The 17,438-nt window shown below is 43.6% G+C and overlaps 1 protein-coding gene and 1 long non-coding RNA gene across 4 annotated transcripts in view; both read left to right on the top strand.

Annotated features, from left to right (window-relative positions):
- Positions 1 to 17,438, top strand: part of EYS (eyes shut homolog) — a 500,175-nt gene that overhangs the window by 236,977 nt on the left and 245,760 nt on the right. The gene's annotated exons all lie outside the window — the stretch shown is intronic.
- On the top strand, positions 3,469 to 11,559 carry LOC308472863. The gene is made up of 2 exons (XR_013983787.1): positions 3,469 to 5,180; positions 10,811 to 11,559. It is a non-coding gene; the product is annotated as an uncharacterized lncRNA (long non-coding RNA).

Below are 17,438 nucleotides of genomic sequence, written 5' to 3'. Positions count from 1 at the left end.
GTTGGGTATACTTGCCCAAGTGTTCTATCACTTTGAAGTGTAATGTGAAATCTGTCATAGTTTACAGTTGCTTGGAAAAAGGGGAGACAGACATAAAGCGTTATTCCCAAAGTTTCCCGTCTTCCAATAGAAAGTTCTTCCTCCAGCAGAAGGGGAAGTTTAAATATAACCATACACACACACACACACACACACACAGTCACAGTATTGCAAGCGCATCTTTGCAGGTGACCTGACAGATAAGAATACCAAGCTTTCAGCATTTCCCCACCTTGCTTCCTCACACCCTTAACTGCCGTGACCACCTTCACCACCAGCAATAGCTCTGGCTTGAACAAGTTAATTAAAAACAGGCCCACACAACAGTAGAGCCCTTTAGCTTTCCAGCCAAAGGGGGAACAGGGAGGAGGAGGAACAAACTGAATCAAAGGCAGGTGAGAAAGAGGCACGACTACTCCTTTGAACCAGTGTTTGAGTCCCTGGTATGCTTGTATTTCAGTTTAATTGTAAAGATGGACTGAAGAATGCATTGATAGCTCTATTTTGATATTACATCTCCTCTTCCTCAGTCCTGGGTGGCACTCGGCTCTTTGCATTTACCCAGCTAAGAGTGTATCAGTTGTCATTATAGGAGCTTGGGTCCTGATTTTTCCCCCTCATACAACTTTAGAGAATGTAAGTTTATAGAGGTAATCTTACATTTTGCTCAGGGCCGTCTTTACCTGGGGGTGGAAGGGGTGTGGGGCACCCGGGTGCCAGATTCTAGGGGGCGCCCACTGCTGAAGCCACCTAAGCTCTTAACTATCTACCTGTTATGAAATTTTGATCAAGCTAGAAAAACAAAATACATATATACCTAGGTATTACCGAAATACGGCAGCACTTGTCATTCACAATGGCTGCGCTTGACTCAACGACGGCACTTGTCATTCTCAATGGCGCCGTCATGCGAAATTAACTCTTACATCATAAGAGTTAATTTCAATCATGATAAAAGTTAATTTGGGGGCTAAGCTAAATTTGGGGGCGCTGGGTGGATCTTTGCACCGCGGCGGCGCATATGCTAAAGACTGTGCTGATTTTGCTACATCTGTTATGTAAGATCTGATTCCTAGTACAACTTGGCTTAGGTGAACGAAAACACATAGAACATTTTGCATACAGTGGTACCTTGAGTTACAGACACTTCAGGTTACAGACTCTTTAGATTACAGACTCTGCTAACCCAGAAATAGTACCTCGGGTTAAGAACTTTGCTTCAGGATGAGAACAGAAATTGCGGCGCGGCGGCAGCAGGAGGCCCCATTAGCTAAAGTGGTACCTCAGGTTAAGAACAGTTTCAGGTTAAGAACGGACCTACAGAACGAATTAAATTCGTAACCAGAGGTACCACTGTATTTTAGAAATGCAGTTCAGTGAAATCCCAAAGGAAATCCATCCCCTAACCCAACATAATTTATCCATTTTTTTAATATAAAAAATAGATACAAGGGGAGTAGGGGGTCTTGGACCTGGTGTAGACCTTCAGTTTGTATAAATATTTTATGGATGTACTTTTCCCTGGGACCACTAAGATGAACAAGCTAAAAATGCTCTAAATAAATGACATATAAATACCAGCAAAGATTTTTCAAAAATATCCTATAGCTTAAGCTGCAGCAACTGATTTTGGTGTTCCTTTCCTTGCCTGCTTTTCAGGAAGACAATATTAGACTTAATGAGGTGGGGATAACCCATATTCAGTTCTTTCAAAGTTTTCATTTGTCAGACTTTTTTTAAAGGAGGTAAACAATCTGTAGATGTTTCGAATGTGGCAGTATAAAAAGATTTGGGGGGTTTTGTGTGCAAAAAAGCAGCAGAATGCTTTCCCTGAGCTTTAATGCACTCCTGAAAGAGCATGGAAATACTGTGTTCTATACCAACTCAAAAGCTCAGCTCAGTCCCAGGAGGAATTGAGTCTCTGTTGGCTCACATTGTGCTACGTTCCACTCTGTGTAAACACAAGAGCACAGAAATAGACGGACAAACTTAACAGCTTCTGGTGACAGGGTGAACAAAACATTCCAAAACCTCTAGCCTAGAGGTTTCTGCTATGGCATCTTCATCCCAAAGTGCAACTAAGTATCTTCAGAAACGGATAGTGAACAGCACTACCTTGGCTCTTTGCGGATACGGGATCCTTTTACTTCTAGTTGCCATGCCGCTGCGTTTGCTAGCTGAGCTCTTGCTTTGTTTAGAGAAACCAGGGTTTACATGCAAGGAAGTTCTCAGAATAGGACTCAGAATGCCACATTCTCCAGCATTCCCCAACATTCTTATTTCATGCAATTTTGTAATTGAGAAGTAGAACTTGGTGCAAGCAGGAAGAGCTGAGATTTCAACTTAGGGCAGTGTTTCTCACCCTGTGGGTCCCCAGATGTTGTTGGACTAAACTCCCATCATTCCTAGCCAGCATGACCAGTGGTCAGGGACGATGGGAGTTGTAGTCCAACAACATCTGGGGACCCACAGGTTCAGAACCACTGGATTAAGGGCACTGTTGGGCATTGCTGGGCACTTGAACAAGGACCCTCCCACTGCATGGTCATCATACTGTGAGTTATTGCTGCTTGGCATCACCACCTGTTTGCTCATCCAGCTTTTTCCTTCAGTGATAGAGGGAGCAAGCAAGTTGGACAAGGGAGAACATTTGTTGTCATCTGCTCATTCACTTATTGCCTGTTGCCTGGACAGGTGAGTAGGCAATGGTGGTTGGAGAGCAACAGAACGAGGGGATGGACATATAATCAATCTATACCCAACCTGAAATACTGTAATTTATTGAAAGTTTTGGGGGGGGCATATGTCAAAGAGTTCTCTCCTTCCCACTTATAACAATGTATAAGGATCCTCAGGGGAAAGGTTGAGATCCCTTGTCTGAGGAAATGAAGTTAAAATCAGGGTTTGGCGAAGAGGGGTTGGAGTCAGGATAGGCAAGAGGAAGAGAATCATGGTCGGGGCAGAGTTTGGCAGGATTTGACAGGGTGTGTACAGATTACTAGGAGCTCCAGGGTCAGTCACAAAACAATAGATACTACTTTGTGAAATGGACCACCTCTCCCAATAAGAACTGACCTGGACCCTGCAAGTATCATCTAAGGCCCTTCTTTGTGTGCCTCCTACATGACAAGTCCAGAGGGTGACCAACAAGAGAACTGGCCTTTTCCACAGTGGCTCCCCACTTGTGAAATGATCTCCTCAGGAAGTCTTACCTAGGTGCCTTTGCTTCATCTTTAGGTGACGGGCAAAAATGTTTGGCTGATTAACATTTCATGGCCTTTTTAATATGTTAAAGATTCAGCACAGATGGTACCTCACCCCCTCAAGACTATCGAAAATGTATAAAAAATTAGCAAATACTTGTTGGAGCTGTGGTGGGAGTAATGGCAACATGCATCTTATGTGGTGCTCATGTAGGAAGATCAAAGTGTTCTGGGGCTTAATTTACGAGGAGCTGAAAAAAATGTTTGGAATAACTTTTTTAAAAAGACCAGAGGCATTTCTGTTAAGCATTGTTGGCAGGGACATCCTGAAGGCCTTTAGGGAGGTATTCTTATATGCAACGGCTGCAGCTCGGACTTTGGTGGCAAAGGGGTGAAAGGAACAAGAAGCCCCAACAATAACAGACTGGCATGACAAGCTACAAGAATTTTCTGAAATGGCGCAGTTAACAAATACCCTGAAAGGCAATTCAAAACAAAAAATTATGGAAAAGTGGGAGAGATATAAAACATACGTTCAAAAATACAGTAAAAGTTCTCTATCTATGCTAGCATTTGATTGACATTAGAGTGAGACTGAGCTGAGAAATAAGACTAAGAGAACATATTGATATAGGAATGTATTAGATAAAATGTAACGAAATATACAATAATAAGAATATATTAATTTGTAAAAAAGGAATATACAACGGGATAGACAGGAAGTCTAGTGTGTTGGTATGTATATGATTTGGGGGGGGGGATTTGTTTTTGTTTTTTCTTTGTTCTTTCTTTTTTTTTGTTTCATTTTCTTTCTAGGTATATAAAATTTGTATATAATTTTTGTATACATGTTGGAAATTATATTATAGTAAGTCCTGTAATGTAATATGACAACGTTTACCGATGTAATATAAGAATGTTAACAAATAAATAAAATGCAAATTCAAAAAGGAAAGGAAAAAAAGAAAAGTGATGCTGCATAAATCTAACAGGACCCAGTACAGAATACAAACCTAGAATTACAGAATCGTGGAACTGGGGGCCACACCAAGGCCATCTAGCCCAACCCCCTGCAATGCAGGAATCACAGTTGAAGAGTCCCTGACAGATGCCCCCCAACTTGCTCTGCTTCAGGACCCTTTGCCTATTGCTTCATTACAGAGGCCAGAATTTTGCTTCCTCTCATATTCAAGATTTTTTTACTTGCATTATTGTATATAAAACAGGGACTTTCCGTATTGTCTTCTAAACGGATAAATTGATTGTTGGTCCTGTGGAGAAGTTAGCTTGCTTGTCTTCAGGGTAAATGACTTAAGAGGAATATTCATAGGAAACTGCCTTGGACAGAGTCAGACATTGACCCATCCACCTCAGCATCGTCTAAACTGACCGGGTTTCAGACCGGGGACATTCCCTGCCCCAGCTGGAGATGTAATCCAGGATTATCTATGAGGATGATGATAATGCAAAGCAGATTGTCTAATCCTGTACTATGGACACCCCTAGACTTGGGAGTCTTTTACTGCATTTCAAGGGATGTTGGGATTGTCTCCCTTTGGAAATGGGGCTGAATGAAGAATGATCCAATATAGAAACATGAACTCCAAAGGAGAAGATTCGCCTGCTGACGGAACAGCAGGCGCTTGAAAGTTCTGAAGAAACATGGGGGGGAGGGCAAGTTGGGCCCAGGGTCAAGGTGGGTAGGTTGCCATGGTAACAATGGCCTGCCGTCCTTTGTGACATCTCCTGCTTTTCCCTTAAAAGCCACCAACTACAGGTGTCCATTGTGGGTTAGTGAGGAGAGACAGAGACAGGTGTGTAGGTGCGGTAAGAGAGAAAGCAGAGGATTTGGATTTTCTTCTGATTTTGACTGCTTAAAGAGGAGGCGGAGCCAGCATCAATCATGCGGTCCGTTCCAGACCTTCAGGAAGAAGGAAGGTTCAGCGGACTACTTCTTCGTGGAACAGAGTGCTCACCTCCAGGCCAGGAGAGGCGAGTCACCAGAGGATCGTGGCCGCCCTATGCCTCGGGGCAGATAAAAGCTGGCCAGCCCCAGTCCCAAGTTGTGGGAGCAACATTGCTGGTTGCTAGTTCCTGCCTGAACCTGTCCTGCTTTCCTGCCTGAGCTCCTGACCCGCCCTGGTTCCCTGCTTGCAAGCCTGTTCCTGACTTCACCCGACTCCCTGCCCTGCACCCGGACTTGCACCTCGCCTCTCGGGTAACCCACGGGACCAACACAACGAGGAAGGAGGGAGAAAGGATTGAAGAGAAGTGAAAATGGCGGGGACAAAAGGCTGACTGCTGACTCACCCTTACTGTCCGAGGAAGAAACCAGAAACAATGGAAAAAAATTAGGCCCTTTGGGGGATGATGTCTATTTCTTTTTGTGTATCTTGTTGGTGCGTAAGCATAAATAAAGCAAAAACAATATGTTTGTCGGGCTGTTGGTTTTTTGTTGTTGTTGTTTTTGTATTCTCATTTTATATTGTTACGTTGTGAACCGCCCTGTGATCTTTGGATGAAGGGCGGTATAGAAATTTAACAATGAATGAATGAATGAATGAATGCTCTCCCCAGGGAAATATTTATGGCACCCACACTGTCAGCCTCAGACACCAGGCTGAGAAACATGTTTAGGTAGGCTTTTGGTGAATTGACTGTGATTGCATGAAGTCTGTTTTCCATTTCTCTTAGCTGAGAGGGTTAGGCTGTGTACATTTTACAACATTGCTGGATGGGCACCTCCTAGATGAAATCTGTTTGTTTGTTTGTTTGTTTTTATTGTAATTTTTGATGTGTTTGCTTTTGAATATTTGTAAGCTTTTTGTGTATTATAAAAAAAGCTTTGAGACTTCTTGTGAGGAAAACCACAAGTGAAATTAATAATAACTATACTATTAATAATATTTGTAAGATGGCATCTAAAGATGGCAACCTTTTCTTCTCTCTTGACACCTTTTTCTGTGTGTGATTTGCTTTACTAGGTTGAAAGCCTGCTTGTAGGGCCAGGTCTGCTTTCATTTTTGGATGTTCAGGACAGTGCACTGGGTAATGATGGTGTTGCTTTTCAGTCCCTAGTATGGGCTACCTGCCAGAATGTGGTTTTTATTAGTCAAAATAACAGAAGAATAGCCAGTGAGTGATCCTCTGGCCTTTCTCCCTACACCAGTTTGAAATTGTAACTGCACTGTTGTGCTCTGAGACTATTGAAATTCTATCTCATATTGCAACTTCTGCAAGAAAACAAAATATTAAACATTCTCTCAAGTGTACAGCTAGACAAAATATGTGTTAAATCTTCATACAAATTGGCAGGTGGGCGCAGTTTTAAATTACACAAATTAAGCAAAAAGTTTAGGTTCCCCTGCCCCCCTCCGTGCTTTCTGAAGACTGCAGATTACAGCATAAGTTTCGCAAAATAATACATCAGAAATAATACGTGATAATACTGCCTTCTTTTTGGAGTGTGCTTTCCTTGAAGGCACTTTTGAGTCGGTGTCACAATGCTTCCAGGAGAGCATAACAGGTTAGTGTGTAAAATCCTCAAGACAGTGCTTCATCACAGTTCCTTTCAGCTAAATGTTTGTGCAGTTAAAGTAGCAAATACCAGTATCTTCAGTATACAATGGTCATAGTGGGCAAAGTAAATTACTTAATCGTCTTAACTGTATCCTACTGGTTTTCATCTTAACCTGAGATACCACTTTAGTTAATGGGGCCTCCTGCTGCCACCACACTGCTGCCAATCGATTTCTGTTCTCATCCTGAAGCAAAGTTCTTAACCTGAGGTACTATTTCTGGGTTAGCGGAGCCTGTAACCTGAAGCGTCTCTAACCCAAGGTACCACTGTAAATAATAATATCTGTACATGGTACAAATTTCAAGAGTTTACAGCACTTGCTGCTTTCTTAAGAATACAGCTGTTCCATACACTTCCAGAGCAACGACGTGTAGCCCATCAGGGATGCTCAGATCTTATGAAATAAACTCCATACCTGGCAAAGGTATTGCAGAATTAACATACTCTTCTGATGCCTAAGACCATCCTTCCCTGCCCCAGTGTTGATGGTTGGAGAGGGGTTTAGGATGCAGTATTGTTGCCTCTGCCAGCCTCCATTGACTGAGATTAGCGCTGGTGATATGGGAGCTCCACTGTGGCAATAATCTTCCACTTGCAATAGTCAGTGGAAAGCTCCAAAAGGAAGCATTCAAGGACAGGGCACCAGTATGTGCCTTGGCCAGCAGTGATAGCAGTTTGAAAAAACTGTATGTGCCAGATATATGTAACATTGCGATGGGCTCATGTTTCCAATACTGTTTTCTCACTTCCCCAATCAAACTGAAGAATACATGTTTGTTGTTGCAAGCAAGAGAAAATGACATAGATAACATACATGGTTGAAGAATATTGATAAAGAGCTACTGTGTGTGCTGGTTTCAAGGCCTTGTAGAAACCACAATGGGGATGTTTCAGATATCTGAAACTTGCAAATGTCCTTTCTGTAGAACTGCCTGTACTGAGTTTGTATCCTTTGTTACACACTGAAAAAGCCTTGTACATTCATTGTTTTGTTCCCTTTGGTCTTAACAGTAGTAAGTCGAGGCCTAGGCAAACAGTTTTTCTGAAACCACTAAACGAAAATACAGTTCAAATGAACCCAAGCTGGCCTTGGATATTATTTTTTTAAAGCCTTTGTTCTAATGCATGGTAATAAATATCACTAATTGATATTAGATTAATATCTGCTATGATGGTTTATTTTGTTCAATTAACTAGCACAAAATCTAGAATCTAATGTTAATTTTCTTCTTAACTATAAGGATTTTGGTCAATATATTGAAAAATTGCACAGTGCTAAAACAGACCAGTACATGACCAGTACTAATTAACTGATCAGGAATAGGTCTGAATAGCCTATGTTCTGGTATTTGCAGCCAATCTGGACGTTATGTTGAATATATTTAAAAAAATAAAAAAATGACCAGTAGCACCTTAGAGACCAACTAAGTTTGTTCTTGGTTTGAGCTTTCGTGTGCATGCACACACAGAAGCTCATACCAAGAACAAACTTAAAGGTAAAGGGACCCCTGACCATTAGGTCCAGCTGTGGCCGACTCTGGGGTTGCGGCGCTCATCTCGCTTTATTGGACGAGGGAGCCGGCGTACAGCTTCCGGGTCATGTGGCCAGCATGACTAAGCTGCTTCTGGCGAGCCAGAGCAGCACACGGAAACGCCGTTTACCTTCCTGCTGGAGCGGTACCTATTTATCTACTTGCACTTTGACGTGCTTTCGAACTGCTAGGTTGGCAGGAGCAAGGACCAAGCAACGGGAGCTCACCCCGTCGCGGGGATTCGAACTGCCGACCTTCTGATCGGCAAGTCCTAGGCTCTGTGGTTTAACCCACAGCGCCACCTGCGTCCTGTCTCTAAGGTGCTACTGGACATTTTATATACATATATATATATATATATATATATATATATATGTATGTATTTCTACTGCATCAGGCCAACACGGTTACCTACCTGAATCTAGAATTATGTTAAATGCATGCTTTCAAAAATGCACATGGTATCTACTAGGGGAAGAGGCTAATAATTATCATGATCACAGTAGGCAGGAACAGAAGATGTAACCCATTTCTCCTGTGCTGTGGTACTGAAGAAAATGATTTCTACTGCAGCAGTTAGGTTGCGTTAGAAGGTAAACGAATATTGGCACCACTGGATGATTTCCTCTCGGTTAAAACAGCAGCTTCAGGGAATGAATTTCCCTCAGAATTGCAGCAGAGGAGGAAAAGATCAGTTTCCCCCTTTGAATGAAACATTCATTTTTTAAAGCATGCACGTTAAATACAAAGTAGAAGCATGCACATTTAAATACATGTGAAATGTAGTTTGGCCCTTAGTGTCTTGGCTGATTTAAACTCAGGCAGTCCTCTCTTAAGATTGGTCTTTTTTTCCTTTAGAAACTGACTGCCATCTTTAAGGAAATGTAAAGCGCTGGGAATAGCACAATGGAAAACAATGCAACCCGTTTCCAGTACTTAACAAATCTTTAAAGATTGTTGTTTCTAATAACAGAAGCAACTTAAGTCTATGAGAAAAGTATCTGAGCTTCCGTCTGCCATTTTGTTTCTAATAACAGAAGCGACTTAAGTTTATGAGAAAAGTATCTGAGCTTCCGTCTGCCATTTTGTTTCTAATAACAGAAGCGACTTAAGTTTATGAGAAAAGTATCTGAGCTTCCGTCTGCCATTTCCAACATATGGAAGCATTGGTCCCTAATCCTAGATGTGTTGGAGTTGACTATATTCAGTGAGTGAGATGCACTGTGATATGCCCAGAGGCACTCTTTATTATTCAGATATGTATTTCAGTGCTGAATCCTCACATAAGAAAAAAAACCCTCTAGGTTTGAACCCAAACACAAGCCTTGATTAAAGACTATTTCTAAGTTTGTTTTTAAAAGGTGAGACACACCAGGGATTTAATTTGACAAGTGAATGCAATTAATCCAGGAAATGTTGAAATGGAATTATTCAGACTCAATTGCAGCGAATCTTCAGCTATCTATAAATTTTGAACACACTTTTTTTTCATTCTGACATTATTTCATAATAGGAGAAGTCAAAAATGTACCAATGGAAAAGGAAAATAAAATAAGATATGTACATATTATATCAGAAAAACCTAATGTTCTGGTTCATAGAAATGTAACTTCTAAAGCGTCTTGTCATTGTTAATTTATCAAGTAGCTGTTGCACCAGCATGCAAATAAGTTACTATTCTATAGTGCAGGTATATTCATATTTCCATCTGAATTTTCTTTGCTCATTGTGAAGCCATTATCTCAATTCAGCTAGATGCCTTTTAGGGCTATTTCTGCTAATTGTCCAGGGCTGTTAGCTTCCTGTTGCTCTCATTAATTTCTTAAGGAATCAATGAAAATCGGTATTTTCATTCTTATGTGGAGAAAACAAGGATGTATCCTACATACATTTATTGCCCAGGCCTAATGTCTAACCATGAGTTTTAGTATTGATTCAAAATACAGTAGTCAATGTGCCATTACTGAACATCTGAATTATAATAAAATATTGAGTAATCTTGAATATAACCATCAGATTGGAGACTTGGGAGTCTTCTACTGCATTTCAAGGGATGTTGGGATTGTCTCCCTTTGGAAATGGGGCTGCATGAAGAATGATCCAATATAGAAACATGAACTCCAAAAGATAAGATTCACCTGCAGACAGAAGAGCAGGTGCTTCAAAGTTCTGAAGAAACATTGGGGAGGGCAAGTTGGGCCCAGGATCAAGGTGGGTGGGTTGCCATGGTAACAAAGGCCTGCCCTCCTCTGTGACATCTCCTGCTTCTCCCTTAAAAGCCACCAACTACAGGTGTCCATTGTGGGTTAGTGAGGAGAGACAAAGAGAGGTGTGTAGGTGCGGTAAGAGAGAAAGCAGATGATTTGGATTTTCTTCTGATTTTGACTACTTAAAGAGGAGGCGGAGCCAGCATCAAACATGCGGTCAGTTCCAGACCTTCAGGAAGAAGAAGGAAGGTTCAGCAGACTTGTACTTCGCGGAACAGAGTGGCTCAGACGACTGAGAAGCGCAATGCAGCTCAAAAAGAGCAACAAAGTGGCCCCGCTCCAGCCCAAGGAGCAGCCTCCTGTGGCACCACTTGTGACAAAGCTCTTCAAGAGCTTTCCAGAGCTCGAGAAGGCAATAGCCCGAAACCGGGCCCGTATCAGACCAGCACCTGAAGAGGACATAATTGTAGAAGATCTGGAATGAGTGTCCGGCGTGACGGGTCAAGGGAAGGTGCTCTGTTTTGGAAGAGTTAAAAGGGAGTAAGGGAAGAATGAGGGTGATGAGATCGAGGTAACCCTCCAGCCTCTCCTGAGCTGCAGAGGCTCAGGGCAGAGAGGCGGAAGGAACTAAGTTCCCGCAGGAGGAGTGCTTGTCTCCAGACCAGGAGAGGCAAGTCACCAGAGGATCGTGGCCACCCTATGCCTCAGGGCAGATAAAAGCCGGCCAGCCCCAGTCCCAAGTTGTGGGAGCAACATTGTTGGGTGCCAGTTCCTGCCTGAACCTGTCCTGATTTCCTGCCTGAGCTCCTGACCCGCCCTGGTTCCCTGCTTGCAAGCCTGTTCCTGACTTCACCCGACTCCCTGCCCTGCACCCAGCTTCAGCTGCTACGGACTGCCTCCACGTTGCACCTTTGACCACTTGGACTTAGCTGATTCCCCCCCCCCTTAATGGAACACCATATTTTCTGAAACCCAAATAAAAATTTAAATTGGTTAAATTACTCTTTTCAACTTTCCCTTACGGTACTTGTTGACTATCGGTCTCGTGCCGGTATTTAGCCTTAGATGGAGTTTACCACCCGCTTTGGGCTGCATTCCCAAGCAACCCGACTCCGAGAAGACCCGGTCCCGGCGTGCCGGGGGCCTCTACCGGCCTCACACCGTCCACGGGCTTGAACTCTCTCTTCAAAGTTCTTTTCAACTTTCCCTTACGGTACTTGTTGTTTCCTTGAAAGACGCACCCAACCCATCCCAGAGCCTTAAAATTGTCTCCTGGAATGTTAACGGCTGGGCGACAAAGCAAATGGATCCTGAAGCAATGAATTTCATCTCTTCTTTCGACATTGTGTGCCTCCAAGAGACCTGGTCCCAACAAAGTATCGTTCTCCCAAATTATTGCTCCTTTAGCTCCTGTGCTCGTAAACTAACCAACAGGGGTCGCCCCCAAGTTGGCCTCGCCTGTCTTATTTCAACCAGCTTATCCTTCACTATTTGCGAGGAAATTAAATCTTCCCCTTACTTTCTCACCATAAAGATCCATCTCCCAAAGACCAAAAGCCCATGGTTGATAACTACAGTATATCTGCCCCCAGCAATTAATGATTTCGACCGCAATGAAAGGTGGTCTGAACTTTCGTCTTGGCTCCATGATCTTCAAACAACTAACCCAGGACTCCCTCAAATCCTCTTAGGCGACTTTAATGCAAGAATAGGTCCCAACGACGATGATATAATATCTCCCGCAGCACTCCTGGACAATCCCCTGCAGCCCCCCTGGGGAAACAGATGCTCTCTTGATCCTATAACAAATGCGTCGGGGAGGCTGATGGCCGAACTGGCCATGGAAAACGATCTCTGCATCGCAAATGGTAACATTACTCCCTTGTCCTCGCAGCAATTAACGTGCATCACTTCCCGGGGAACCAGTGTTGTCGACTACATTTTATTGACGCCGGAGCTATTCTCAATTTCTACAAAAATGGAAGTGGCTGAATATTTTGGTGGTGACCACCTTCCATTGACTCTAATGTTAAACCTAATAGAGCCACTTCCAGTCCCCTCAAACTATAGAACCATGGTACAAAGCCACCCTGTATACAAAACAAAGAAATGGACAAGCCTCAGCTCCTCTCTTGCCCTGGACATACAAAAATCATTTGATATGTCTGCAGTTCCCTCTGATCCAATCCTGCCCGCTGACCAATACCGGAAATTACTTGATGCTTTCTCAACAACTTACATAACCACCACCTCGCCTACTTACCAACGCCTCTTCTCTGAATCGCCCTGGTTTGACAAGGAATGTAAAGCCCTAAGAAGGCGAATTAGGAAAATGGTCAGAATCATCAAATTTTCCAACGACCCCCAAACCCGTGCAAAGCTCATAGATATTAAAAGGACATATAGAAACATGATTAATTGCAAGAAACAGCAGCACATCCTTGAGGCTTGGTCCACTCTTCGTTCGGCTGTAGAGAGGCATGACTCCCGCTCCTTCTGGCGCCTAGTTAGACCTTCGGCACCATTCAATTCAGCTACCCAGATTTCCGCTGATGAATGGATTGCCTATTATTCAACCAGTTTCGCTTCTCCAAACCATCTTACAGATCTCCTTCAATCCCCGTCGGACCTCAGTTCCTGCTCTCTTAGTCCCACTTCTTCAATAAACTTTACCTCAACTCGCATTTTCAACATCATAATGTCAATGCGAAGGAATAAGGCCCCCGGCCCAGACATGGTCCCGTTGGACCTTTTCCTGACTGATCCTCTTTGGTGGAGCGAACACCTGACTCCTGTATTCACCGCTATCTCCTCCGCCCTAGACATCCCCGACTCCTGGAGAGAAGCTATAATAGTTCCGATCTTCCAAGGCGGCCAGCCAAACATCCCTAGGAACTATCGCCCCATCAGCTTATTATCCATCCCGGGGAAAATATTTGCCGCTGTTTTACTGGAGGAACTTCTCTCATGGGTCCAGGAGAGGAACATTCTACCGCTAGAACAGATTGGTTTCCGAAAGTCAGCGTCAACCATGGACCACTGTTTAACTCTCTATCACCTTGCCAGTAAATACACTGCTCCAAGGCAAGGCCACCTATTTGCCGCTTTCATGGACCTGGAGGCCGCCTTTGATTCCATTCCTAGGCAGAGATTATGGTCCAAACTTGCCCATCTGGGAATTGATCCGCACCTCCTCTCCCTAATTATCTCCCTTTATTCAAACACCACAGCTCGCGTCCGAACTGGTCCTAACGGCTCCCTCACTACTCCATTTCCAACGGCCAAGGGCGTCCGACAAGGTTGTCTCTTGGCCCCTTTACTGTTTAATCTCTATCTTCATGATGCAATTTCCACTTTGAAGCTAGCATCTAAGTATCCTCCTCACTTAGTAGGCCACCCCGTTGCTTCCCTTTTCTATGCTGATGATGCCGTCATCTTATCCAGAACAGCTGCGGACCTAGCAAATGCAGTTAATGCATTTATCGCCTATTGTAAGGCGGAAGCTCTTAATATTAATTATAAAAAATCGAAAGTCCTCCACTTCACTCGTTCCCGCAAACTCAAGTTGGAGCCGCTTAAGATCACAGGTGGCTACTTAGAAAAGGTAAAAGCCTTTAAATATCTAGGCTTAATATTCACTTATAATCTCTCCTGGACCACCCATCTACAATCTGCCTTTCTCGCTGCAACCACGACCTCTAACGCCATTGTCCGATTTTACCACCAGAAGGGCGGCAAACACCTTCCAGCAGCAATTCAAATATTTAATGCCAAAGTTGTCCATAAATTATTATATGGATGCGAAGTATGGACTACAGCAATATCAGGTAACTTGGATCGCCCACTTCATATGTTTCTGAGATCTCTTTCCGGCGTCCCGAGATGTGTCTCAGGTGCAGCCCTACGACTCGAGTTCGCCCAGCCTTCAATTGTTAGACGAGCATGGAGTCGAGCCATTTCCTACACCTTCCACCTATTAGCATCGGATGCTCGAATTAGAGGTGGTTTTTCCAATCTGATCCTAAGAGATATTCATAATTCCCCTTGGAAAACTACAATTAACCTCAAATTCCGCTCTCTTCTCAATTTGAATTGTAAAACTGTTCTTAACTTAGAGTGTATCAGCCCGGTGGCCCTACCCCCAATTAAAAAGAAACTACAGCAACTTGACTTCTCTAACACAGCTTCTTGTGCAAGAGGACCGTGTTCAGGCTTAGCCCTAGCTATTCCACCCCCTGAAGGGATCCCTCTATACTGCTTCACAATTTCTTCGGAGGCTAAGCGAAGGGCCTTTACCTGTGCCCGTCTCAACTGTTTTCCTACAGCAGTTCTGTCGGGTCGTTATTCCAGAGTTCCCATCGCAAACAGAACATGCTCCTGTAATGACACGGCCCTGGAGACTATGGAACATGTAATGCTCTTCTGTCCCAACTGGACAGATGAAAGATCTCGGTTTTTAACTCCCCTCGTGAATAAGTTCCATCTCCCAATCCAGCCTTGGATAGTGTCCCTCTTTTTGCAGGATTCTGATTGTTGGATTACCGAGATGACAGCTAACTTCCTGCTTAGTGTGATGAAGAGGAAAGCGGCACTAACTTCTTCCTTAACACCACAGCTGCAGTCGATACGCCGCACAACCGAACGAAGTTCCAAGTAGCCTTATTGTACAAGGACAATCGAGTTAGGACTAATCTGAGGAGCTGAAGGACCCTTCAACGGTCCTCCTCCAGCCTCAGCAGTTTTTGTTTTTGTTTTCTCCTCTCTTTCTTTAAGTATTCGCCCAGGACGATATCTACCTCTACCTCCCCACCCCCATTTTATGTTGTTATTTCAATGTATATCATGCTATGGCCACTCGGCTAATGCAATAAATCTATTATTTTTTAAATTACTCAGCTCAGTGGAAGAACACCTTCTTTGCATTCTCTGGTAGGTTTTGGCAATATTCTTGGGGAACTGCTGCTAATTAGTGTCAGCAACACCATTGAGCTGCTTGGGATTTGGTGGATTTCTAGGTCCATAGGTATGTTGTGTTTCAGTGCTGGGGTTTTTTCTGTGGGCGCTCAGCGGAATTAGCTTTGAATTCATTCAACATTTGCATGTTAAGGCCGCAGAACACCCCTCCCCCCCCCAGAATAATAAAGACACATTGACACAAATATTTTAGTTTAAATGTTAATGGGCAAATTTAGGTCACAACTTTATTGAATACAGAATGTGAGTGGTATTGGCTTAGGCACTGGCAAATCTATATCTGACTCCTGCCCACCTCGCAGGGAGTCTGGAAGGGTAAACCACCAAAAGAGTGAGCTCCGTCGATGGCAACCAACTGAAGCTCACCCTGGGGTTCCCGGTGGGTCCCGGCATTCCCCTAGCTCCTCAAGCAGACTTTGGACGAGATCCAGACCCATGGATTCCTTTAACAGAATACCCTTGTACCTGGAGGGGCAGGTAAGGGCTGCACCTCCCCTCCCCCACATCTCACTAAGCCATTGCCTAACTGCCAAACCTTACAAAGTTGTGATGATTGCTAAGAGGTAGGCGAAAACCAAATGGCCAGTGTCAATCTGCCAAGTGGAAAAAATTCCTATCTGCCCCCTGTTCCAAAACGGGGGACCAACCAAAGTCCAGAGCAAGGCCAAAGCAAAACCTAAGAAAGGCTGGGTGGGCGGGTGTTCGGCGGCGCAAAGCCAGGTAAGGCCCCAACAACACGCCGCCACTTATATAGCCACCCCCCCCCATCACACCACCTCTCCCCTCAATTTGAAGATAAGCAAAGGTTATTTGCTTGACAAAGAGGCCAGCTTATGTGGCTCATTTCTCTAAAATGTAGTAGAGTAGCACGGGACTGGGCCATAAGCAAAAAGCTGCCATGCGGCCCTGGTGATGGAACAATTGGGTCTGGGAAGACAGGAATTAAGCTTAATTGTTACATCAGCATATACACACTAAGCTGGGACTAAGTTCCATTGAACATAGTGGGGCTCAGTTCTGAATAAACGTACATAGGACTACTTACCTTTTCCGTTCTAAGACATGTTTACATGCTTCACTGTTATACAGCACACTAAGTTTGGCTCTTTATCATGCAGACATCATTAAAAATGTGAAATGAGAAAAAAAATAATTATTCTGTGCTCTAACACTTAAACTCCAGAGATGACCTGGCTGGAAAACAGATGTGGAATGGCTACAAAGTGAAGCATTTGACATTTTCTGCACTATTATCGAGCAGTTTTCAAAGTATTTCTGTTTTCGTGTTGAAAATGTCATCTCTTCAAGGTTGACATTTCTGACATTAACACTTAGGAAGAAACTGTGTACTTTTAATTTTTCAAACAACAATATCTGCTGATCACAGCCACTTTAAACATTTAGCTTTGTATAATTATCCCAGTCTGTGCTACCTGATTGTGAACATTTGCCCCACTTAACCCGCCTCCAGTGCCACCATTATGTTTTTTTGTTGTTGTGTTTTTTTAAATAATTTTTTATTAAGTCAGTGCCACCATTATGACCCCTGCAGAGTCATGGCTGTCATGCTGGTATCGCTGTTGAGGATGGTCTATTCGGGAGAAGATAGTTTTGTGAAATAAAAATAAGAAGTAAAATAACAGACCATATCTGAAGTTTTCGTATATTGTCGTAGCAAATCTTATAGTTAGACCGATGGCACTGATCAGGAACTTCCCAGCTTCTGCCCACCTAGCAGTTCGAAAACACATCAAAGTGCAAGTAGATAAATAGGTACCACTCCGGTGGGAAGGTAAACGGCGTTTCCATGCACTGCTCTGGTTCGCCAGAGGCGGCTTAGGCATGCTGGCCACATGACCCGGAAGCTGTATGCCGGCTCCCTCGGCCTATAGAGCGAGATGAG

This window comes from Podarcis pityusensis, assembly GCF_964106645.2.
Source record: "Podarcis pityusensis genome assembly, chromosome: 3".
In the NCBI taxonomy this organism is placed as follows: Eukaryota; Metazoa; Chordata; class Lepidosauria; order Squamata; family Lacertidae; genus Podarcis; species Podarcis pityusensis.
This window is presented reverse-complemented; position numbering and strand designations above follow the sequence as displayed.